Here is a 6,197-nt window from a genome sequence, read left to right as displayed (position 1 = left end):
GTGTGGTCACTGTGAGAGAGGAGAGAGTGGTCACTATGAGAGAGGAGTGTGTGGTCACTGTGTGAGAGGAGTGTGTGGTCACTGTGAGAGAGGAGAAAGTGGTCATTGTGAGAAAGGAGTGTGTGGTCACTGTGAGAGAGGAGACAGTGGTCACTGTGGGAGAGGAGAGTGTGGTCACTGTGGGAGAGGAGAGTGTGGTCACTGTGAGAGAGGAGTGTGTGGTCACTGTGAGAGAGGAGAAAGTGGTCACTATGAGAGAGGAGTGTGTGGTCACTGTGTGAGAGGAGTGTGTGGTCACTGTGAGAGAGGAGAAAGTGGTCATTGTGAGAGAGGAGTGTGTGGTCACTGTGAGAGAGGAGACAGTGGTCATTGTGAGAGAGGAGTGTGTGGTCACTGTGAGAGAGGAGAGAGTGGTCACTGTGAGAGAGGAGTGTGTGGTCACTGTGAGAGAGGAGAGAGTTTGGTCACTGTGAGAGAGGAGAGTGTGTGGTCACTGTGAGAGAGGAGAGAATTTGGTCACTGTGAGAGAGGAGAGTGTGTGGTCACTGTGAGAGAGGAGAGTGTGTGGTCACTGTGAAAGAGGAGAGTGTGTGGTCATTGTGAGAGAGGAGAGTGTGTGGTCACTGTGAGAGAGGAAAGAGTTTGGTCACTGTGAGAGAGGAGAGTGTGTGGTCACTGTGAGAGAGGAGAGTGTGTGGTCACTGTGAGAGAGGAGAGTGTGTGGTCATTGTGAGAGAGGAGTGTGTGGTCACTGTGAGTGAGGAGACTGTGGTCACTGTGAGAGAGGAGAGTGTGTGGTCACTGTGAGAGAGGAGTTTGTGGTCACTGTGAGAGAGGAGAGTGTGGTCACTGTGAGAGAGGAGAGTGTGTGGTCACTGAGAGAGTAGAGTGTGTGGTCACTGTGGGAGAGGAGTGTGTGGTCACTGTGAGAGAGGAGAGTGTGGTCACTGTGGGAGAGGAGAGTGTGTGGTCACTGTGAGAGAGGAGAGAGTGTGGTCACTGAGAGAGTAGAGTGTGTGGTCACTGTGGGAGAGGAGAGTGTGGTCACTGTGAGAGAGGAGAGTGTGGTCACTGTGAGAGAGGAGAGTGTGGTCACTGTGGGAGAGGAGAGTGTGGTCACTGTGAGAGAGGAGAGAGTGGTCACTATGAGAGAGGAGTGTGTGGTCACTGTGTGAGAGGAGTGTGTGATCACTGTGAGAGAGGAGAAAGTGGTCATTGTGAGAGAGGAGTGTGTGGTCACTGTGAGAGAGGAGACAGTGGTCACTGTGAGAGAGGAGTGTGTGGTCACTGTGGGAGAAGAGAGTGTGGTCACTGTGAGAGAGGAGTGTGTGGTCACTGTGAGAGAGGAGAGTGTGGTCACTGTGAGAGAGGAGAGTGTGGTCACTGTGAGAGAGGAGTGTGTGGTCACTGTGAGAGAGGAGAGAGTGGTCACTATGAGAGAGGAGTGTGTGGTCACTGTGTGAGAGGAGTGTGTGGTCACTGTGAGAGAGGAGAAAGTGGTCATTGTGAGAGAGGAGTGTGTGGTCACTGTGAAAGAGGAGACAGTGGTCATTGTGAGAGAGGAGTGTGTGGTCACTGTGAGAGAGGTGACTGTGGTCACTGTGAGAGAGGAGAGAGTTTGGTCACTGTGAGAGAGGAGAGTGTGTGGTCACTGAGAGAGTAGAGTGTGTGGTCACTGTGAGAGAGGAGAGAATTTGGTCACTGTGAGAGAGGAGAGTGTGTGGTCACTGTGAGAGAGGAGAGTGTGTGGTCACTGTGAGAGAGGAGTTTGTGGTCACTGTGAGAGAGGAGAGTGTGGTCACTGTGAGAGAGGAGAGTGTGTAGTCACTGAGAGAGTAGAGTGTGTGGTCACTGTGGGAGAGGAGTGTGTGGTCACTGTGAGAGAGGAGAGTGTGGTCACTGTGGGAGAGGAGAGTGTGTGGTCACTGTGAGAGAGGAGAGTGTGTGGTCACTGAGAGAGTAGAGTGTGTGGTCACTGTGGGAGAGGAGAGTGTGGTCACTGTGAGAGAGGAGAGTGTGGTCACTGTGAGAGAGGAGAGTGTGGTCACTGTGGGAGAGGAGAGTGTGGTCACTGTGAGAGAGGAGAGAGTGGTCACTATGAGAGAGGAGTGTGTGGTCACTGTGTGAGAGGAGTGTGTGATCACTGTGAGAGAGGAGAAAGTGGTCATTGTGAGAGAGGAGTGTGTGGTCACTGTGAGAGAGGAGACAGTGGTCACTGTGAGAGAGGAGTGTGTGGTCACTGTGGGAGAAGAGAGTGTGGTCACTGTGAGAGAGGAGTGTGTGGTCACTGTGAGAGAGGAGAGTGTGGTCACTGTGAGAGAGGAGTGTGTGGTCACTGTGAGAGAGGAGAGAGTGGTCACTATGAGAGAGGAGTGTGTGGTCACTGTGTGAGAGGAGTGTGTGGTCACTGTGAGAGAGGAGAAAGTGGTCATTGTGAGAGAGGAGTGTGTGGTCACTGTGAGAGAGGAGAGTGTGTGGTCACTGAGAGAGTAGAGTGTGTGGTCACTGTGAGAGAGGAGAGAATTTGGTCACTGTGAGAGAGGAGAGTGTGTGGTCACTGTGAGAGAGGAGAGTGTGTGGTCATTGTGAGAGAGGAGAGTGTGTGGTCACTGTGAGAGAGGAAAGAGTTTGGTCACTGTGAGAGAGGAGAGTGTGTGGTCACTGTGAGAGAGGAGAGTGTGTGGTCACTGTGAGAGAGGAGTGTGTGGTCATTGTGAGTGAGGAGACTGTGGTCACTGTGAGAGAGGAGAGTGTGTGGTCAATGTGAGAGAGGAGAGTGTGTGGTCACTGTGAGAGAGGAGAGTGTGGTCATTGTGAGAGAGGAGTGTGTGGTCACTGTGAGAGAGGAGAGTGTGGTCATTGTGAGAGAGGAGAGTGTGGTCATTGTGAGAGTGGAGTGTGTGGTCATTGTGAGTGAGGAGACTGTGGTCACTGTGAGAGAGGAGAGTGTGTGGTCACTGTGAGAGAGGAGAGTGTGTGGTCATTGTGAGAGAGGAGTGTGTGGTCATTGTGAGTGAGGAGACTGTGGTCACTGTGAGAGAGGAGAGTGTGTGGTCACTGTGAGAGAGGAGAGTGTGTGGTCACTGTGAGAGAGGAGAGTGTGGTCATTGTGAGAGAGGAGTGTGTGGTCACTGTGAGAGAGGAGAGTGTGTGATCACTGTGAGAGAGGAGAGTGTGTGGTCATTGTGAGAGAGGAGAGTGTGTGGTCACTGTGAGAGAGGAAAGAGTTTGGTCACTGTGAGAGAGGAGAGTGTGTGGTCACTGTGAGAGAGGAGAGTGTGTGGTCACTGTGAGAGAGGAGTGTGTGGTCATTGTGAGTGAGGAGACTGTTGTCACTGTGAGAGAGGAGAGTGTGTGGTCACTGTGAGAGAGGAGAGTGTGTGGTCACTGTGAGAGAGGAGAGTGTGTGATCACTGTGAGAGAGGAGTGTGTGGTCACTGTGAGAGAGGAGTGTGTGGTCACTGTGAGAAAGGAGAGAGTGGTCACTGTGAGAGAGGAGTGTGTGGTCACTGTGAGAGAGGAGAGAGTGGTCACTGTGAGAGAGGAGTGTGTGGTCACTGTGAGAGAGGAGAGAGTGGTCACTGAGAGAGAGGAGTGTGTGGTCACTGTGAGAGAGGAGAGAGTGGTCACTGTGAGAGAGGAGTGTGTGGTCACTGTGAGAGAGGAGTGTGTGGTCACTGTGAGAGAGGAGAGTGTGGTCACTGTGAGAGAGGAGAGTGTGGTCACTGTGAGAGAGGAGAGAGTGGTCACTGTGAGAGAGGAGTGTGTGGTCACTGTGAGATAGGAGTGTGTGGTCACTGTGAGAGAGGAGAGAGTGGTCACTGTGAGAGAGGAGAGAGTGGTCACTGAGAGAGAGGAGAGAGTGGTCACTGTGAGAGAGGAGTGTGTGGTCACTGTGAGAGAGGAGAGAGTGGTCACTGAGAGAGAGGAGTGTGTGGTCACTGTGAGAGAGGAGAGAGTGATCACTGTGAGAGAGGAGTGTGTGGTCACTGTGAGAGAGGAGTGTGTGGTCACTGTGAGAGAGGAGAGAGTGGTCACTGTGAGAGAGGAGTGTGTGGTCACTGTGAGAGAGGAGAGAGTGGTCACTGAGAGAGAGGAGTGTGTGGTCACTGTGAGAGAGGAGAGAGTGGTCACTGTGAGAGAGGAGTGTGTGGTCACTGTGAGAGAGGAGAGAGTGGTCACTGTGAGAGAGGAGTGTGTGGTCACTGTGAGAGAGGAGAGAGTGGTCACTGAGAGAGAGGAGAGAGTGGTCACTGTGAGAGAGGAGTGTGTGGTCACTGTGAGAGAGGAGAGAGTGGTCACTGAGAGAGAGGAGTGTGTGGTCACTGTGAGAGAGGAGAGAGTGGTCACTGTGAGAGAGGAGAGAGTGGTCACTGTGAGAGAGGAGTGTGTGGTCACTGTGAGAGAGGAGAGAGTGGTCACTGTGAGAGAGGAGTGTGTGGTCACTGTGAGAGAGGAGAGAGTGGTCACTGTGAGAGAGGAGAGAGTGGTCACTGTGAGAGAGGAGTGTGTGGTCACTGTGAGAGAGGAGAGAGTGGTCACTGAGAGAGAGGAGTGTGTGGTCACTGTGAGAGAGGAGTGTGTGGTCACTGTGAGAGAGGAGAGTGTGGTCACTGTGAGAGAGGAGAGTGTGGTCACTGTGGGAGAGGAGAGTGTGTGGTCACTGAGAGAGTAGAGTGTGTGGTCACTGTGGGAGAGGAGAGTGTGGTCACTGTGAGAGAGGAGAGTGTGGTCACTGTGAGAGAGGAGAGTGTGGTCACTGTGGGAGAGGAGAGTGTGTGGTCACTGAGAGAGTAGAGTGTGTGGTCACTGTGAGAGAGGAGAGTGTGGTCACTGTGGGAGAGGAGAGTGTGGTCACTGTGAGAGAGGAGAGAGTGGTCACTATGAGAGAGGAGTGTGTGGTCACTGTGTGAGAGGAGTGTGTGGTCACTGTGAGAGAGGAGAAAGTGGTCATTGTGAGAGAGGAGTGTGTGGTCACTGTGAGAGAGGAGACAGTGGTCACTGTGGGAGAGGAGAGTGTGGTCACTGTGGGAGAGGAGAGTGTGGTCACTGTGAGAGAGGAGAGTGTGGTCACTGTGAGAGAGGAGTGTGTGGTCACTGTGAGAGAGGAGAAAGTGGTCACTATGAGAGAGGAGTGTGTGGTCACTGTGTGAGAGGAGTGTGTGGTCACTGTGAGAGAGGAGAAAGTGGTCATTGTGAGAGAGGAGTGTGTGGTCACTGTGAGAGAGGAGACAGTGGTCATTGTGAGAGAGGAGTGTGTGGTCACTGTGAGAGAGGAGAGAGTGGTCACTGTGAGAGAGGAGTGTGTGGTCACTGTGAGAGAGGAGAGAGTTTGGTCACTGTGAGAGAGGAGAGTGTGTGGTCACTGTGAGAGAGGAGAGAATTTGGTCACTGTGAGAGAGGAGAGTGTGTGGTCACTGTGAGAGAGGAGAGTGTGTGGTCACTGTGAAAGAGGAGAGTGTGTGGTCATTGTGAGAGAGGAGAGTGTGTGGTCACTGTGAGAGAGGAAAGAGTTTGGTCACTGTGAGAGAGGAGAGTGTGTGGTCACTGTGAGAGAGGAGAGTGTGTGGTCACTGTGAGAGAGGAGAGTGTGTGGTCATTGTGAGAGAGGAGTGTGTGGTCACTGTGAGTGAGGAGACTGTGGTCACTGTGAGAGAGGAGAGTGTGTGGTCACTGTGAGAGAGGAGTTTGTGGTCACTGTGAGAGAGGAGAGTGTGGTCACTGTGAGAGAGGAGAGTGTGTGGTCACTGAGAGAGTAGAGTGTGTGGTCACTGTGGGAGAGGAGTGTGTGGTCACTGTGAGAGAGGAGAGTGTGGTCACTGTGGGAGAGGAGAGTGTGTGGTCACTGTGAGAGAGGAGAGTGTGTGGTCACTGAGAGAGTAGAGTGTGTGGTCACTGTGGGAGAGGAGAGTGTGGTCACTGTGAGAGAGGAGAGTGTGGTCACTGTGAGAGAGGAGAGTGTGGTCACTGTGGGAGAGGAGAGTGTGGTCACTGTGAGAGAGGAGAGAGTGGTCACTATGAGAGAGGAGTGTGTGGTCACTGTGTGAGAGGAGTGTGTGATCACTGTGAGAGAGGAGAAAGTGGTCATTGTGAGAGAGGAGTGTGTGGTCACTGTGAGAGAGGAGACAGTGGTCACTGTGAGAGAGGAGTGTGTGGTCACTGTGGGAGAAGAGAGTGTGGTCACTGTGAGAGAGGAG

Source organism: Hoplias malabaricus, chromosome X2, assembly GCF_029633855.1.
Source record: "Hoplias malabaricus isolate fHopMal1 chromosome X2, fHopMal1.hap1, whole genome shotgun sequence".
NCBI classification, from domain to species: Eukaryota; Metazoa; Chordata; class Actinopteri; order Characiformes; family Erythrinidae; genus Hoplias; species Hoplias malabaricus.
Note: the sequence above shows the minus strand (reverse complement) of the source record.